Raw genomic sequence first — 20,620 nt, 5'->3', positions numbered from 1 at the left:
CGTATACAGACGAGAAGCATACTTGAGGCGGGCAGGCGTGCGGCCTGTTCGCGCAGCACACAACAACGACGCCATCCGCTGTAACGGGCCGGAGAGCCGACGAACGGCCATTGATTAACGATTACACAGCCTCACTTCCCGACCCGGGCGACGAGGAGCACGCGCCCATTAACGCCACGAGGTCGGTCATTCGCGACTCGATCGCTCCCCTACGAACGCAGTCGCGCCGAATTGCACCGATGCGTGTATGGAAGATCGAGGTGTCACCATCCGACAGAAACACGATCGCTCGTTATCGCCTTGCGCACCCAGTACGAACAGATTTAACACTGGGAGGTCCAGCCCAAAAATAAGAAGAGCGATGGATCCGGTACTAAGGATTCACTATTACTTGTCTATCTGTTTCATATCGTTTTGAACGTCACACGCGGCGCTGCCATTGGAGACCTACGCAATTCAGGAGAAAACCATCCTGGTAACGAGCTAGGTGAATGTCCATAAGATATCCATAACGGTCAGAGCTTCGTGCGGTAGTTATAGAAGCAAATACTGGTCAGCGTTGTGAAACAGGCCTGCCGCCACAGCGGGGAAACGGAAAGAATAAAAGGCGACTTTGTTGGAGAGTTCAAAGACTGAACTGTTGCGTAATGCAAATTGACGAAAATATTCGACTGCGCGTGCCGGAGACGGCCTACCTGATGTGCTCCTTCTTAAAGGTTTCATTACTCTAAAACTATCGTAAAAAGTGAAAAAAAAATGTAACGCGTAATGGTGCGAAGTCATAAAGTCGAAGAGCCGAGAAGCTGATTCTCGCTGTGCGCTCAAAATGGGCTAGTCGCCTGAAGGACACCTGCGTCTTCTAACATCTCCGCGGTTTGCGAGAGTTCAGGTAACGAACGCGCGCTCCACTTGTGCTCCATTTGTCCAACGAGAGTGCGAAACGCGAAGCAGTCAGACTGTTGGAAAAATAAACGGTTCCCCTTAATTACCCGAAATTCGTGTAAATGTGAGAATACAAAGATAATACAGGAGCGTATACGCGACGCAAACAAAAAGAAAGAGCTCGGCAAATATAAGTATGTGATGTGTTAGACAAACGGACAGTTTAGATTATCGTCGATCGTGCCAACTCTATTCGGTTTTTTTTAAAATTATATTTCTCAAGGCTCGCTGTGGAGAGGTTGAAGATTAGACCCCTCCAGCTGCTCTATTTCTAAAGGTTCAGTAACGAAAAAAAAATGCCCGTTAACAAAACGAGCGAGTAATAAAAAAACGTATGGCAAACTGGAACCCAGAAATAACGGGGCAATAGGCAGTTCGCTTGCATTAAAAGGGCATACACATAGGCATATTTCGTCAAATTTTTCTGGAGAAGTATAATCAAGTGATTTCTGTATTATACGCTAGCACTTCTGAATACACAAAAAAAGAAAAAGAAAAGACCAACGAGGTTAGTAAACTCACTGACACATACAGAGTGACCTTTCTGTTTAATAGACGACTTTCTCAGCACTTATAGATTAGTCTATAAGGATGAGTATACGTGACCCCAGCGGTTAGACACGCAAGTTTATATCCCCACCACTACCACCTTAACTATTATCTCGGTAGAAGATTGGCCTGCCTTCCTATGTTAATATATATATATATATATATATATATATATATATATATATATATATATATATATATATATAACGCGTTCGATGCTCTAACCACTGAGCTATCACAGCGGCCGTCCCTCCATCCACTATTTGGGGTTTATATGTGAATTTAGAAGTAGGAGTGACAGTCAGCGCCATCTATAAGCCAAACAACCGAGTGTAAAAACACTCTTATTCGCATGTTTGGCGTCACGTAGCACGTGAACTTATTATGAGCGGGCCGCTGATTAATTGTCCCTTGTTATGCCAGCGAGTCCTCGTCAAACGTCCGTGCCTCTGAAAAAGGCAATCTGGGTCAAGGCCAGCCCGCAGTCCGCCTGACGCGAACAACTCAACGGCGTAAACACGCGCGGCGCCTCTCTGGCCCACGTGCAGTGAGTCAGCAGCGCACGTGACAGCGAGCCGGCGTCCTCGTGTCTGGGGGTAACGTGGCCCAGCGGCGACCCCATTGGAGGAATCTGCTCTGACGACCAGCGGCGCTTCTGATTGGACATTTTGGTTGGACCCGGTGCAAATAAAAGAAACCCTGCGGCGCGTCGCGATCGGCGGTCCTATGAGAAAGGAGTCCCCATGTCGGAGAGCCGACATGTATGTGAGTCGGCGGCCTTAGGCGAAAAGTTGACCTATGTATTAGAGAGGAGAGCAGCTCGGCTCTTCGAGTCTCTGTCGGCCCCAGTGCCGAAATTGTAACGCCTCTGTATATATGCTGTACATAAACCTTGTTTAACTCACCGTCGTCTCGTCCGCTCGTCTTATCAGCTCTGCGCAGAAGCAGTCGCGAGCTGAAAAACATACGCTACCAAACGGCTGGTGACCTTCCCGGCGGAGTTGAAAGCAGTGGCGCCTTCGGGACCGTGTTGGCGTCCCCGTCTTTCGCAACAGTGGTGGCTTCGGCGGGATCGGTCCGTCTTTCGCAGCAGTGGTGGCAGCGGTGGGATCGGTCCGTTTCGCAACACCCTCTTATACAACCTAAACACACCAAGTCTGCCAGTACGAGACCCTCGTTCAATGAAATAAGGGAGAGAAGTGTATACCTAAGGGCTCGTATTTCCGTGTTTTAACACAATATTAATGAGATATAACAGACAGTAATGCCAAGGAATGTACAGGGGAAGTTATTAGAACCAATGGAATGTAAATAAGAAGAAAGAAGAAAGAAAAGTGGATGAAAAAATTACCAGCTGTGAGCAGGAATCGAACTTACGACCTTCGAATAACGCGTTCGATGCTCTAACCACTGAGCTATCACAGCGGCCGTCCCTCCATCTCGCACTGGCAGACTTGGTGTTTTTAGGTTGTATAAGAGGGACAATTAATCAGCTGCCCGCTCATATTAAGTTCACGTGCTACGTGACGCCAAACATGCGAATAAGAGTGTTTTCACACTCGTTGTTTGACTATAGATGGCGCTGACTGTCACTCCTACTTCTAAATTCACATATAAACCCCAAAAAGTGGATGGAGGGACGGCCGCTGTGATAGCTCAGTGGTTAGAGCATCGAACGCGTTATATATATATATATATATATATATATATATATATATATACATACATATATATGCAGGCATGGTGGTTGAGTGGCCGTAGCGTTGTATATAATCCAGTAGATCCTCCGTGAGCGGTCACAACGTGGTTTATTTCGACGTTTCGGCCTAGAGTCTGGCCTTCATCAGGATATCCAGACTCTAGGCAGAAACGTCGAAATAAACCACGTTGTGACCGCTCACGGAATATCTACTGGACTATATATATATATATATATATATATATATATATATATATATATATATATATATATATATATATATATATATATATATATATATATATATATATATATGTGTGTGTGTGTGTGTGTGTGTGTGTGTGATAGAGAGATTTAGTAGACAATAATGCCAAGGAAAGTATAGGGAAGGTTATAAGACCGAATTGTGCGAAGAAAGCAAACTGGGTGAGAAGACAACGTGCCGTGAGCAGGAACCGAACCTGCGACCTTCGAATAACGCCCACTGGTGGTAACACCATGATAACACCATGGTAACACCGTGGCTACTGGTGGCGCTCACTGACACTCCCACGTTTAATTCACATATATACCCAACAAAGTGGCTGGCGGGATAGCCACCGTGGTAGCTCAGTTGGTAGAGCATCGAACGCGTTATTCGAAGGTCGCAGGTTCGGTTCCTGCCCACGGCAAGTTATCTTTTCACCAAATTTTCTTTGTTCACATTTACATTACAATTGAGTCTTACAACTTCCCCTATACTTTCCTTGGCATTATTGTCCGTTAGATCTCATTAATATTGTGTCAAAACACGGCAAAACGAGGCCTTAGGTATACACTTCTTTCCCTTATATATATATATATATATATATATATATATATATATATATATATATATAAGGGAAAGAAGTGTATACCTAAGGGCTCGTTTTTCCGTGTTTTTAACACAATAATAATGAGATATAACAGACAGTAATGCCAAGGAATGTACAGGGGAAGTTATTAACATTAATGGAATGTAAATAAGAAGAAAGAAAAGTGGATGAAAAAATTACCAACTGTAAGCAGGAATCGAACCTACGACCTTCGAATTACGCGTTCGATGCTCTAACCACTGAGCTATTACAGCGGCACTCTCTCCATCCACTTTTTTTTGGGTTTATCTCTGAATTTAGAAGTAGGAGCGACAGTCAGCGCCATCTATAAGCCAAACAACGAGTGTGAAAACACTCTTATGCGCATGTTTGGCGTCACGTAGCACGTGAACTTATTATGAGCGGGCAGCTGATTAATTGTCCCTCTTATACAACCTAAACACACCAAGTCTGCCAGTACGAGACCCTCGTTCAATGAAATAAGGGAAAGAAGTGTATACCTAAGGGCTCGTTTTTCCGTGTTTTTAACACAATAATAATGAGATATAACAGACAGTAATGCCAAGGAATGTACAGGGGAAGTTATTAACATTAATGGAATGTAAATAAGAAGAGAGAAAAGTGGATGAAAAAATTACCAACTGTAAGCAGGAATCGAACCTACGACCTTCGAATTACACGTTCGATGCTCTAACCACTGAGCTATTACAGCGGCACTCCCTCCACCCACTTTTTTTTGGGGGGGGTCTATCTGTGAATTTAGAAGTAGGAGCGACAGTCAGCGCCATCTATAAGCCAAACAACGAGTGTGAAAACACTCTTATGCGCATGTTTGGCGTCACGTAGCACGTGAACTTATTATGAGCGGGCAGCTGATTAATTGTCCCTCTTATACAACCTAAACACACCAAGTCTGCCAGTACGAGACCCTCGTTCAATGAAATAAGGGAAAGAAGTGTATACCTAAGGGCTCGTTTTTCCGTGTTTTTAACACAATAATAATGAGATATAACAGACAGTAATGCCAAGGAATGTACAGGGGAAGTTATTAACATTAATGGAATGTAAATAAGAAGAAAGAAAAGTGGATGAAAAAATTACCAACTGTAAGCAGGAATCGAACCTACGACCTTCGAATTACGCGTTCGATGCTCTAACCACTGAGCTATTACAGCGGCACTCCCTCCATCCACTTTTTTTTTTGGGGGGGGGGGGGGGGGTTTATCTGTGAATTTAGAAGTAGGAGCGACAGTCAGCGCCATCTATAAGCCAAACAACGAGTGTGAAAACACTCTTATGCGCATGTATGGCGTCACGTAGCACGTGAACTTATTATGAGCGGGCACCTGATTAATTGTCCCTCTTATACAACCTAAACACACCAAGCCTGCCAATACGAGACCCTCGTTCAATGAAATAAGGGAAAGAAGTGTATACCTAAGGGCGCGTTTTTCCGTGTTTTTAACACAATAACAATGAGATATAACAGAGAGTAATCCCAAGGAATGTACAGGGGAAGTTATTAACATTAATGGAATGTAAATAAGAAGAAAGAAAAGTGGATGAAAAAATCTCCAACTGTAAGCAGGAATCGAACCTACGACCTTCGAATTACGCGTTCGATGCTCTAACCACTGAGCTATTACAGCGGCACTCCCTCCATCCACTTTTTTTGGGGGGTTTATCTGTGAATTTAGAAGTAGGAGCGACAGTCAGCGCCATCTATAAGCCAAACAACGAGTGTGAAAACACTCTTATGCGCATGTTTGGCGTCACGTAGCACGTGAACTTATTATGAGCGGGCAGCTGATTAATTGTCCCTCTTATACAACCTAAACACACCAAGTCTGCCAGTACGAGACCCTCGTTCAATGAAATAAGGGAAAGAAGTGTATACCTAAGGGCTCGTTTTTCCGTGTTTTTAACACAATAATAATGAGATATAACAGACAGTAATGCCAAGGAATGTACAGGAGAAGTTATTAACATTAATGGAATGTAAATAAGAAGAAAGAAAAGTGGATGAAAAAATTACCAACTGTAAGCAGGAATCGAACCTACGACCTTCGAATTACGCGTTCGATGCTCTAACCACTGAGCTATTACAGCGGCACTCCCTCCATCCACTTTTTTTGGGGGGTTTATCTGTGAATTTAGAAGTAGGAGCGACAGTCAGCGCCATCTATAAGCCAAACAACGAGTGTGAAAACACTCTTATGCGCATGTTTGGCGTCACGTAGCACGTGAACTTATTATGAGCGGGCAGCTGATTAATTGTCCCTCTTATACAACCTAAACACACCAAGTCTGCCAGTACGAGACCCTCGTTCAATGAAATAAGGGAAAGAAGTGTATACCTAAGGGCTCGTTTTTCCGTGTTTTTAACACAATAATAATGAGATATAACAGACAGTAATGCCAAGGGATGTACAGGGGAAATTATTAACATTAATGGAATGTAAATAAGAAGAAAGAAAAGTGGATAAAAAAATTACCATCTGTAAGCAGGAATCGAACCTACGACCTTCGAATTACGCGTTCGATGCTCTAACCACTGAGCCATTACAGCGGCACTCCCTCCATCCACTTTTTTTTGGGGGTTTATCTGTGAATTTAGAAGTAGGAGCGACAGTCAGCGCCATCTATAAGCCAAACAACGAGTGTGAAAACACTCTTATGCGCATGTTTGGCGTCACGTAGCACGTGAACTTATTATGAGCGGGCAGCGGATTAATTGTCCCTCTTGTACAACCTAAACACACCAAGTCTGCCAGTACGAGACCCTCGTTCAATGAAATAAGGGCAAGAAGTGTATACCTAAGGGCTCGTTTTTCCGTGTTTTTAACACAATAATAATGAGATATAACAGACAGTAATGCCAAGGAATGTACACGGGAAGTTATTAACATTAATGGAATGTAAATAAGAAGAAAGAAAAGTGGATGAAAAAATCTCCAACTGTAAGCAGGAATCGAACCTACGACCTTCGAATTACGCGTTCGATGCTCTAACCAATGAGCTATTACAGCGGCACTCCCTCCATCCACTTTTTTTTGGGGGGGTTTATCTGTGAATTTAGAAGTAGGAGCGACAGTCAGCGCCATCTATAAGCCAAACAACGAGTGTGAAAACACTCTTATGCGCATGTTTGGCGTCACGTAGCACGTGAACTTATTATGAGCGGGCAGCTGATTAATTGTCCCTCTTATACAACCTAAACACACCAAGTCTGCCAGTACGAGACCCTCGTTCAATGAAATAAGGGAAAGAAGTGTATACCTAAGGGCTCGTTTTTCCGTGTTTTTAACACAATAATAATGAGATATAACAGACAGTAATGCCAAGGAATGTACACGGGAAGTTATTAACATTAATGGAATGTAAATAAGAAGAAAGAAAAGTGGATGAAAAAATTACCAACTGTAAGCAGGAATCGAACCTACGACCTTCGAATTACGCGTTCGATGCTCTAACCACTGAGCTATTACAGCGGCACTCCCTCCATTCACTTTTTTTTGGGGGGGTTTATCTGTGAATTTAGAAGTAGGAGCGACAGTCAGCGCCATCTATAAGCCAAACAACGAGTGTGAAAACACTCTTATGCGCATGTTTGGCGTCACGTAGCACGTGAACTTATTATGAGCGGGCAGCTGATTAATTGTCCCTCTTATACAACCTAAACACACCAAGTCTGCCAGTACGAGACCCTCGTTCAATGAAATAAGGGAAAGAAGTGTATACCTAAGGGCTCGTTTTTCCGTGTTTTTAACACAATAATAATGAGATATAACAGACAGTAATGCCAAGGAATGTACAGGGGAAGTTATTAACATTAATGGAATGTAAATAAGAAGAAAGAAAAGTGGATGAAAAAATTACCAACTGTAAGCAGGAATCGAACCTACGACCTTCGAATTACGCGTTCGATGCTCTAACCACTGAGCTATTACAGCGGCACTCCCTCCATCCACTTTTTTTGGGGGGGTTTATCTGTGAATTTAGAAGTAGGAGCGACAGTCAGCGCCATCTATAAGCCAAACAACGAGTGTGAAAACACTCTTATGCGCATGTTTGGCGTCACGTAGCACGTGAACTTATTATGAGCGGGCAGCTGATTAATTGTCCCTCTTATACAACCTAAACACACCAAGTCTGCCAGTACGAGACCCTCGTTCAATGAAATAAGGGAAAGAAGTGTATACCTAAGGGCTCGTTTTTCCGTGTTTTTAACACAATAATAATGAGATATAACAGACAGTAATGCCAAGGAATGTACAGGGGAAGTTATTAACATTAATGGAATGTAAATAAGAAGAAAGAAAAGTGGATGAAAAAATTACCAACTGTAAGCAGGAATCGAACCTACGACCTTCGAATTACGCGTTCGATGCTCTAACCACTGAGCTATTACAGCGGCACTCCCTCCATCCACTTTTTTTTTTGAGGTTTATCTGTGAATTTAGAAGTAGGAGCGACAGTCAGCGCCATCTATAAGCCAAACAACGAGTGTGAAAACACTCTTATGCGCATGTTTGGCGTCACGTAGCACGTGAACTTATTATGAGCGGGCAGCTGATTAATTGTCCCTCTTATACAACCTAAACACACCAAGTCTGCCAGTACGAGACCCTCGTTCAATGAAATAAGGGAAAGAAGTGTATACCTAAGGGCTCGTTTTTCCGTGTTTTTAACACAATAATAATGAGATATAACAGACAGTAATGCCAAGGAATGTACACGGGAAGTTATTAACATTAATGGAATGTAAATAAGAAGAAAGAAAAGTGGATGAAAAAATCTCCAACTGTAAGCAGGAATCGAACCTACGACCTTCGAATTACGCGTTCGATGCTCTAACCACTGAGCTATTACAGCGGCACTCCCTCCATCCACTTTTTTTTTGGGGGGGGTTTATCTGTGAATTTACAAGTAGGAGCGACAGTCAGCGCCATCTATAAGCCAAACAACGAGTGTGAAAACACTCTTATGCGCATGTTTGGCGTCACGTAGCACGTGAACTTATTATGAGCGGGCAGCTGATTAATTGTCCCTCTTATACAACCTAAACACACCAAGTCTGCCAGTACGAGACCCTCGTTCAATGAAATAAGGGAAAGAAGTGTATACCTAAGGGCTCGTTTTTCCGTGTTTTTAACACAATAATAATGAGATATAACAGACAGTAATGCCAAGGAATGTACAGAAGTTATTAACATTAATGGAATGTAAATAAGAAGAAAGAAAAGTGGATGAAAAAATTACCAACTGTAAGCAGGAATCGAACCTACGACCTCCGAATTACGCGTTCGATGCTCTAACCACTGAGCTATTACAGCGGCACTCCCTCCATTCACTTTTTTTTGGGGGGGGTTTATCTGTGAATTTAGAAGTAGGAGCGACAGTCAGCGCCATCTATAAGCCAAACAACGAGTGTGAAAACACTCTTATGCGCATGTTTGGCGTCACGTAGCACGTGAACTTATTATGAGCGGGCAGCTGATTAATTGTCCCTCTTATACAACCTAAACACACCAAGTCTGCCAGTACGAGACCCTCGTTCAATGAAATAAGGGAAAGAAGTGTATACCTAAGGGCTCGTTTTTCCGTGTTTTTAACACAATAATAATGAGATATAACAGACAGTAATGCCAAGGAATGTACACGGGAAGTTATTAACATTAATGGAATGTAAATAAGAAGAAAGAAAAGTGGATGAAAAAATCTCCAACTGTAAGCAGGAATCGAACCTACGACCTTCGAATTACGCGTTCGATGCTCTAACCACTGAGCTATTACAGCGGCACTCCCTCCATCCACTTTTTTTTGGGGGGGGGGGTTTATCTGTGAATTTAGAAGTAGGAGCGACAGTCAGCGCCATCTATAAGCCAAACAACGAGTGTGAAAACACTCTTATGCGCATGTTTGGCGTCACGTAGCACGTGAACTTATTATGAGCGGGCAGCTGATTAATTGTCCCTCTTATACAACCTAAACACACCAAGTCTGCCAGTACGAGACCCTCGTTCAATGAAATAAGGGAAAGAAGTGTATACCTAAGGGCTCGTTTTTCCGTGTTTTTAACACAATAATAATGAGATATAAAAGACAGTAATGCCAAGGAATGTACACGGGAAGTTATTAACATTAATGGAATGTAAATAAGAAGAAAGAAAAGTGGATGAAAAAATTACCAACTGTAAGCAGGAATCGAACCTACGACCTTCGAATTACGCGTTCGATGCTCTAACCACTGAGCTATTACAGCGGCACTCCCTCCATTCACTTTTTTTTTGGGGGGTTTATCTGTGAATTTAGAAGTAGGAGCGACAGTCAGCGCCATCTATAAGCCAAACAACGAGTGTGAAAACACTCTTATGCGCATGTTTGGCGTCACGTAGCACGTGAACTTATTATGAGCGGGCAGCTGATTAATTGTCCCTCTTATACAACCTAAACACACCAAGTCTGCCAGTACGAGACCCTCGTTCAATGAAATAAGGGAAAGAAGTGTATACCTAAGGGCTCGTTTTTCCGTGTTTTTAACACAATAATAATGAGATATAACAGACAGTAATGCCAAGGAATGTACAGGGGAAGTTATTAACATTAATGGAATGTAAATAAGAAGAAAGAAAAGTGGATGAAAAAATTACCAACTGTAAGCAGGAATCGAACCTACGACCTTCGAATTACGCGTTCGATGCTCTAACCACTGAGCTATTACAGCGGCACTCCCTCCATCCACTTTTTTTTTTGGGGGGGGGGGTTTATCTGTGAATTTAGAAGTAGGAGCGACAGTCAGCGCCATCTATAGGCCAAACAACGAGTGTGAAAACACTCTTATGCGCATGTATGGCGTCACGTAGCACGTGAACTTATTATGAGCGGGCACCTGATTAATTGTCCCTCTTATACAACCTAAACACACCAAGCCTGCCAATACGAGACCCTCGTTCAATGAAATAAGGGAAAGAAGTGTATACCTAAGGGCGCGTTTTTCCGTGTTTTTAACACAATAACAATGAGATATAACAGAGAGTAATCCCAAGGAATGTACAGGGGAAGTTATTAACATTAATGGAATGTAAATAAGAAGAAAGAAAAGTGGATGAAAAAATCTCCAACTGTAAGCAGGAATCGAACCTACGACCTTCGAATTACGCGTTCGATGCTCTAACCACTGAGCTATTACAGCGGCACTCCCTCCATCCACTTTTTTGGGGGGGTTTATCTGTGAATTTAGAAGTAGGAGCGACAGTCAGCGCCATCTATAAGCCAAACAACGAGTGTGAAAACACTCTTATGCGCATGTTTGGCGTCACGTAGCACGTGAACTTATTATGAGCGGGCAGCTGATTAATTGTCCCTCTTATACAACCTAAACACACCAAGTCTGCCAGTACGAGACCCTCGTTCAATGAAATAAGGGAAAGAAGTGTATACCTAAGGGCTCGTTTTTCCGTGTTTTTAACACAATAATAATGAGATATAACAGACAGTAATGCCAAGGAATGTACAGGAGAAGTTATTAACATTAATGGAATGTAAATAAGAAGAAAGAAAAGTGGATGAAAAAATTACCAACTGTAAGCAGGAATCGAACCTACGACCTTCGAATTACGCGTTCGATGCTCTAACCACTGAGCTATTACAGCGGCACTCCCTCCATCCACTTTTTTTTTGGGGGTTTATCTGTGAATTTAGAAGTAGGAGCGACAGTCAGCGCCATCTATAAGCCAAACAACGAGTGTGAAAACACTCTTATGCGCATGTTTGGCGTCACGTAGCACGTGAACTTATTATGAGCGGGCAGCTGATTAATTGTCCCTCTTATACAACCTAAACACACCAAGTCTGCCAGTACGAGACCCTCGTTCAATGAAATAAGGGAAAGAAGTGTATACCTAAGGGCTCGTTTTTCCGTGTTTTTAACACAATAATAATGAGATATAACAGACAGTAATGCCAAGGGATGTACAGGGGAAATTATTAACATTAATGGAATGTAAATAAGAAGAAAGAAAAGTGGATAAAAAAATTACCATCTGTAAGCAGGAATCGAACCTACGACCTTCGAATTACGCGTTCGATGCTCTAACCACTGAGCCATTACAGCGGCACTCCCTCCATCCACTTTTTTTTTGGGGTTTATCTGTGAATTTAGAAGTAGGAGCGACAGTCAGCGCCATCTATAAGCCAAACAACGAGTGTGAAAACACTCTTATGCGCATGTTTGGCGTCACGTAGCACGTGAACTTATTATGAGCGGGCAGCGGATTAATTGTCCCTCTTGTACAACCTAAACACACCAAGTCTGCCAGTACGAGACCCTCGTTCAATGAAATAAGGGCAAGAAGTGTATACCTAAGGGCTCGTTTTTCCGTGTTTTTAACACAATAATAATGAGATATAACAGACAGTAATGCCAAGGAATGTACACGGGAAGTTATTAAAATTAATGGAATGTAAATAAGAAGAAAGAAAAGTGGATGAAAAAATCTCCAACTGTAAGCAGGAATCGAACCTACGACCTTCGAATTACGCGTTCGATGCTCTAACCACTGAGCTATTACAGCGGCACTCCCTCCATCCACTTTTTTTGGGGGGGGGGTTATCTGTGAATTTAGAAGTAGGAGCGACAGTCAGCGCCATCTATAAGCCAAACAACGAGTGTGAAAACACTCTTATGCGCATGTTTGGCGTCACGTAGCACGTGAACTTATTATGAGCGGGCAGCTGATTAATTGTCCCTCTTATACAACCTAAACACACCAAGTCTGCCAGTACGAGACCCTCGTTCAATGAAATAAGGGAAAGAAGTGTATACCTAAGGGCTCGTTTTTCCGTGTTTTTAACACAATAATAATGAGATATAACAGACAGTAATGCCAAGGAATGTACACGAGAAGTTATTAACATTAATGGAATGTAAATAAGAAGAAAGAAAAGTGGATGAAAAAATTACCAACTGTAAGCAGGAATCGAACCTACGACCTTCGAATTACGCGTTCGATGCTCTAACCACTGAGCTATTACAGCGGCACTCCCTCCATTCACTTTTTTTTGGGGGGGTTTATCTGTGAATTTAGAAGTAGGAGCGACAGTCAGCGCCATCTATAAGCCAAACAACGAGTGTGAAAACACTCTTATGCGCATGTTTGGCGTCACGTAGCACGTGAACTTATTATGAGCGGGCAGCTGATTAATTGTCCCTCTTATACAACCTAAACACACCAAGTCTGCCAGTACGAGACCCTCGTTCAATGGAAGTGTATACCTAAGGGCTCGTTTTTCCGTGTTTTTAACACAATAATAATGAGATATAACAGACAGTAATGCCAAGGAATGTACAGGGGAAGTTATTAACATTAATGGAATGTAAATAAGAAGAAAGAAAAGTGGATGAAAAAATTACCAACTGTAAGCAGGAATCGAACCTACGACCTTCGAATTACGCGTTCGATGCTCTAACCACTGAGCTATTACAGCGGCACTCCCTCCATCCACTTTTTTTTGGGGGGGTTTATCTGTGAATTTAGAAGTAGGAGCGACAGTCAGCGCCATCTATAAGCCAAACAACGAGTGTGAAAACACTCTTATGCGCATGTTTGGCGTCACGTAGCACGTGAACTTATTATGAGCGGGCAGCTGATTAATTGTCCCTCTTATACAACCTAAACACACCAAGTCTGCCAGTACGAGACCCTCGTTCAATGAAATAAGGGAAAGAAGTGTATACCTAAGGGCTCGTTTTTCCGTGTTTTTAACACAATAATAATGAGATATAACAGACAGTAATGCCAAGGAATGTACAGGGGAAGTTATTAACATTAATGGAATGTAAATAAGAAGAAAGAAAAGTGGATGAAAAAATTACCAACTGTAAGCAGGAATCGAACCTACGACCTTCGAATTACGCGTTCGATGCTCTAACCACTGAGCTATTACAGCGGCACTCCCTCCATCCACTTTTTTTTTGAGGTTTATCTGTGAATTTAGAAGTAGGAGCGACAGTCAGCGCCATCTATAAGCCAAACAACGAGTGTGAAAACACTCTTATGCGCATGTTTGGCGTCACGTAGCACGTGAACTTATTATGAGCGGGCAGCTGATTAATTGTCCCTCTTATACAACCTAAACACACCAAGTCTGCCAGTACGAGACCCTCGTTCAATGAAATAAGGGAAAGAAGTGTATACCTAAGGGCTCGTTTTTCCGTGTTTTTAACACAATAATAATGAGATATAACAGACAGTAATGCCAAGGAATGTACACGGGAAGTTATTAACATTAATGGAATGTAAATAAGAAGAAAGAAAAGTGGATGAAAAAATCTCCAACTGTAAGCAGGAATCGAACCTACGACCTTCGAATTACGCGTTCGATGCTCTAACCACTGAGCTATTACAGCGGCACTCCCTCCATCCACTTCTTTTTTGGGGGGGGGTTTATCTGTGAATTTAGAAGTAGGAGCGACAGTCAGCGCCATCTATAAGCCAAACAACGAGTGTGAAAACACTCTTATGCGCATGTTTGGCGTCACGTAGCACGTGAACTTATTATGAGCGGGCAGCTGATTAATTGTCCCTCTTATACAACCTAAACACACCAAGTCTGCCAGTACGAGACCCTCGTTCAATGAAATAAGGGAAAGAAGTGTATACCTAAGGGCTCGTTTTCCGTGTTTTTAACACAATAATAATGAGATATAACAGACAGTAATGCCAAGGAATGTACAGGAGAAGTTATTAACATTAATGGAATGTAAATAAGAAGAAAGAAAAGTGGATGAAAAAATTACCAACTGTAAGCAGGAATCGAACCTACGACCTCCGAATTACGCGTTCGATGCTCTAACCACTGAGCTATTACAGCGGCACTCCCTCCATTCACTTTTTTTTGGGGGGGGGTTTATCTGTGAATTTAGAAGTAGGAGCGACAGTCAGCGCCATCTATAAGCCAAACAACGAGTGTGAAAACACTCTTATGCGCATGTTTGGCGTCACGTAGCACGTGAACTTATTATGAGCGGGCAGCTGATTAATTGTCCCTCTTATACAACCTAAACACACCAAGTCTGCCAGTACGAGACCCTCGTTCAATGAAATAAGGGAAAGAAGTGTATACCTAAGGGCTCGTTTTTCCGTGTTTTTAACACAATAATAATGAGATATAACAGACAGTAATGCCAAGGAATGTACACGGGAAGTTATTAACATTAATGGAATGTAAATAAGAAGAAAGAAAAGTGGATGAAAAAATCTCCAACTGTAAGCAGGAATCGAACCTACGACCTTCGAATTACGCGTTCGATGCTCTAACCACTGAGCTATTACAGCGGCACTCCCTCCATCCACTTTTTTTTGGGGGGGGGGGTTTATCTGTGAATTTAGAAGTAGGAGCGACAGTCAGCGCCATCTATAAGCCAAACAACGAGTGTGAAAACACTCTTATGCGCATGTTTGGCGTCACGTAGCACGTGAACTTATTATGAGCGGGCAGCTGATTAATTGTCCCTCTTATACAACCTAAACACACCAAGTCTGCCAGTACGAGACCCTCGTTCAATGAAATAAGGGAAAGAAGTGTATACCTAAGGGCTCGTTTTTCCGTGTTTTTAACACAATAATAATGAGATATAACAGACAGTAATGCCAAGGAATGTACACGGGAAGTTATTAACATTAATGGAATGTAAATAAGAAGAAAGAAAAGTGGATGAAAAAATTACCAACTGTAAGCAGGAATCGAACCTACGACCTTCGAATTACGCGTTCGATGCTCTAACCACTGAGCTATTACAGCGGCACTCCCTCCATTCACTTTTTTTTTGGGGGGGTTTATCTGTGAATTTAGAAGTAGGAGCGACAGTCAGCGCCATCTATAAGCCAAACAACGAGTGTGAAAACACTCTTATGCGCATGTTTGGCGTCACGTAGCACGTGAACTTATTATGAGCGGGCAGCTGATTAATTGTCCCTCTTATACAACCTAAACACACCAAGTCTGCCAGTACGAGACCCTCGTTCAATGAAATAAGGGAAAGAAGTGTATACCTAAGGGCTCGTTTTTCCGTGTTTTTAACACAATAATAATGAGATATAACAGACAGTAATGCCAAGGAATGTACAGGGGAAGTTATTAACATTAATGGAATGTAAATAAGAAGAAAGAAAAGTGGATGAAAAAATTACCAACTGTAAGCAGGAATCGAACCTACGACCTTCGAATTACGCGTTCGATGCTCTAACCACTGAGCTATTACAGCGGCACTCCCTCCATCCACTTTTTTTTGGGGGGGGGGGTTTATCTGTGAATTTAGAAGTAGGAGCGACAGTCAGCGCCATCTATAAGCCAAACAACGAGTGTGAAAACACTCTTATGCGCATGTTTGGCGTCACGTAGCACGTGAACTTATTATGAGCGGGCAGCTGATTAATTGTCCCTCTTATACAACCTAAACACACCAAGTCTGCCAGTACGAGACCCTCGTTCAATGAAATAAGGGAAAGAAGTGTATACCTAAGGGCTCGTTTTTCCGTGTTTTTAACACAATAATAATGAGATATAACAGACAGTAATGCCAAGGAATGTACACGGGAAGTTATTAACATTAATGGAATGTAAATAAGAAGAAAGAAAAGTGGATGAAAAAATTACCAACTGTAAGCAGGAATCGAACCTACGACCTTCGAATTACGCGTTCGATGCTCTAACCACTGAGCTATTACAGCGGCACTCCCTCCATCCACTTTTTTTTGGGGGGGGGGGGTTTATCTGTGAATTTAGAAGTAGGAGCGACAGTCAGCGCCATCTATAAGCCAAACAACGAGTGTGAAAACACTCTTATGCGCATGTTTGGCGTCACGTAGCACGTGAACTTATTATGAGCGGGCAGCTGATTAATTGTCCCTCTTATACAACCTAAACACACCAAGTCTGCCAGTACGAGACCCTCGTTCAATGAAATAAGGGAAAGAAGTGTATACCTAAGGGCTCGTTTTTCCGTGTTTTTAACACAATAATAATGAGATATAACAGACAGTAATGCCAAGGAATGTACAGGGGAAGTTATTAACATTAATGGAATGTAAATAAGAAGAAAGAAAAGTGGATGAAAAAATTACCAACTGTAAGCAGGAATCGAACCTACGACCTTCGAATTACGCGTTCGATGCTCTAACCACTGAGCTATTACAGCGGCACTCCCTCCATCCACTTTATATATATATATATATATATATATATATATATATATATATATATATATATATATATATATATATATATATATATACATATATATATATATATAGCGCATCAACAAAAACGTCTTCCGGCAAAAATAAATGGCAGCAGCGATGTTCTCTGCAAGCTGCTCATATTTTGGCTTGCTTCTCGTACTTTTTTTCATGGTCTCGCCTCCCCGCCCACCTCTGCACTTAGTTTCTCTCTAAGCCATTAGCATAATTTAACGCAGAAGAAATAAATAAATAAATAAATAAAGAAAGAAAGAAAGAAAGAAAGAAAAAAAGAAAGAAAGAAAGAGTGAGAACATGTCGACGACCGTGCGTAACCCATACAGCAGCTTGTTTTTTCCACGTCAACCAAGAGATATGGCCGAAAGAAGAAAACGCCACCCGCTCACGCTCACCCATATTTTCATCTCCCCCGTCTCGTCCTCTCCGTATCCCGGTCTTGTTCTCCGGGAAGGCCCTTTCCCCGGAGCTTCACGGTGATTTGAACACACAATACCACTGGGACACGGGCCCTTCCAGAACTGCGCTGTGTATGTGTGTGTGCTACAGACAAGCTTGTCAGAGAAACTCGCCCTGTAAACCGAAACGTTAGCGTACAAGTAAATAAAAAATGCGGAGGGATGAAACAACGAGCGTTCCTTTTTCGACATCAAAAGGAGAATCGCATCATTTCTGAGGGACGGCGCAACTTCGCCGTCCCTCAACCGACGCAAGCACAGGGGGGAAAAGGAGAAAGAGTAAGAGGAGGCGGTAGGGGGGTGCCACGTCGAGCGAAGCAGGAAAGGGGCGGCAACGGCAGGCGACCGCTGGGAACGACAGCGAAGAGGATGCGCCCATTCATCAGCTCATCGCGTACGGGAACCGAAAGAGAGGGAAGACGACGAGAAAACAAGACGCTCGAGACAGAGAAAGAGAGAGAGAAAGAGAGGGGGCAATCGCATCGCGGCCACGAAGCTTCACCGCCATAAACTCTCCGGGACGCGAGCCCCGAGAACACACGAAAAAACGTCCCGGCCGTGACATAATGTTTCCTGACCTCAATCGATGAAGCCAGAGGTTGCGCGTACATATATAGCGGGTAGTAGTAGTGTGGGCGCTTGGTCGGCGCGGACAAGTAAGAGCGAGCTGTACTATACCGCCGCTGATAGGGGGCGGTCGGTACACACCATCGCTTCCGGCTAGGCGTTTTCTCTATCTTTCTTTCACCGCAAGTCAGCATGTGCGAAGAAGACCACAGGCTCTTTGTCGCGAGGATGGCAGCGACATTGTGGCGACTTTCTGCGAGTGCGACGAACGCGCCCCATCGCTTTCTTCGCCGTCGTACACGCTACAGACGGGCGAAGGCAAGTTCTGAACGAGGAACCATTTCGACGATTGAACCTGTACGAAAACACCGCTAAAGGATAGAATGGCACGGCACCACTACCGGAACGAAAGAAACACAGTACCACGACGACGAAAGCTGCAACCAGTGATTATACACTGAGGGCCACCAAGGATTAACACCTCGAAATGGTTAGCGTACGTGAGTGAAGATGACAGGTTATTCTCCTCGGCGAATAAGGAACATGAATGCGCCTTCCGGGAACGCCGACATATTTACAGAAGCCAGTGACCTGGATTTACTAATCAGCCCATACCTAGCGAAAAAAACTTTCGTTGAACTACTGGCTATGCACTGCAATACACCGGGAGTGGGAATAGCGGGTTAATATGCGTGCAGCACAGTGTGAGAGAACAGCCCGAATTCTACGCACGTCTTCTATACGCGACGAAGGTGGTACTCAAAACCGCAATATCTTCCAAGGGTAACTCAATGTCATGGGGGGGGCAGATAATCTCAAACTTGTCTGCAAGTCACCCGTATTTGAAATGAAATAAGTAACAGGCGCTTCCCGCACAGTCATCACATTCTGCATATCAATACGAATGGAGCAGCCGATAGCATACATATTCCATGTTCACTTCACGCCGACTAGCACAGCCGACAAGCTTTTGCGGCTGGCCGTACGCCAATAACGCGCGATAAACTTATGCTCAATGTTCCTGAACGGAAAGTCGCAACTGCAACCACGTCGGTTCACAATCACACCTTTCAACAAATGTGCTGATGGAGTAGCTGGTCGATAGTTATATCGTAAGGCAGCGCGATCCGTACGAACACGAAACAAACGAACAGCGCTCGTGTACGTCCTTTAGTTTCGAGGTTCGTTCTTTCACCTTGTGAGCGCTGCCACATCTTCCGAACAAAGTTCGCGAGTCTAATTGGGTCGTTCCGTTCGCGGCTGTGCGGCTTCTTCAATGAACCGGTGCAGCTGCTGGCGACGTTCATTGGAGGCGCCGCGGGGGGGCTGCGCTGCAGACATGCACTATGCTCGGGCACGTCAGGACCAGGGTTTCACTCTCTTCCTCCATCTCTCCCTTCCTCTCTGATAGCATGAGCGCCGCTTTGGACGACACCTCCACGCGCACGTCGGCACGTGAAAAAAGCACGATTATTTCAGGCTGGTGTGCCGTGGCGGAACTTGGTACAGGGGAGCAATCAGACGCGTTCGCATACAAAGAAAAAGTTCCGCTTGCACTCACACTGTAGCACTATTAGTAACGTTCTCTTATACCGCTGAACTAACGAAGAGAAACAAAGAAAGAAGACAATTTCCTTCGTATTAGTAAACTGCCCTTCCGGAACAACACCGCCCCAGCGAGAGGAAACTTGGTAAACCAAGAAATGCATATAACAATGACAAAGCTAGCGAAACCGTCTTCAAGTTTCCGCACCAACTCGCCGTGGCGCCGTACTAAAGACACCAGCTAAAAAAATGCGCAAATGCATGGTTCACCGTAAAAATAGATCTCGATGCAGTGTGTTATGGTAAACACACTTACAACACTGAAAGTTTCAAGCAGTCTTAGGGAGCCAATGTGAACAAAATATCCACCACGACGTTCTCTGTTCCTCTCTACATACAAGAGCACCCCCCCCCCCCCCCCTCCTTCTGATGAGCAATGCGAAAAATTATCTAAGCGCCACTACGATGCAATGCAGAAGAGCACGCTGAGCGGAGCCGACAATTAAACAGAGCAAAGACAAGAATACGAGACGAAAACAAGCAAAAGGGAAAAAAAAAACGCCGCGTTTTCATCAAAGATGCAGGGACCGCGAACTTTTGATTGCACCTGGAAATAAAACAAACAAAAAACGACAATTAAGAAACAAGCCCCCAACGGCAGTATAAGCACCCTGCAAGCACGGCGGCTGACATTGTGCGTGCGTTTACAGCGCTAACACCTCCATCAACTACAATTCCCTCACGCTG

General features: G+C 43.4%; 1 protein-coding gene and 1 non-coding gene across 2 annotated transcripts in view; both read right to left on the bottom strand.

Annotated features, from left to right (window-relative positions):
* LOC119170012 (uncharacterized) overlaps positions 1-20,620 on the bottom strand; it is a 417,618-nt gene that overhangs the window by 191,909 nt on the left and 205,089 nt on the right. The window lies entirely within an intron of this gene.
* On the bottom strand, positions 4,684-4,756 carry TRNAT-UGU (transfer RNA threonine (anticodon UGU)). Its single transcript has one exon. It is a non-coding gene; the product is annotated as a tRNA-Thr (tRNA).

Source organism: Rhipicephalus microplus, chromosome 2 (genome assembly GCF_043290135.1).
Source record: "Rhipicephalus microplus isolate Deutch F79 chromosome 2, USDA_Rmic, whole genome shotgun sequence".
NCBI classification, from domain to species: domain Eukaryota; kingdom Metazoa; phylum Arthropoda; class Arachnida; order Ixodida; family Ixodidae; genus Rhipicephalus; species Rhipicephalus microplus.
This window is presented reverse-complemented; position numbering and strand designations above follow the sequence as displayed.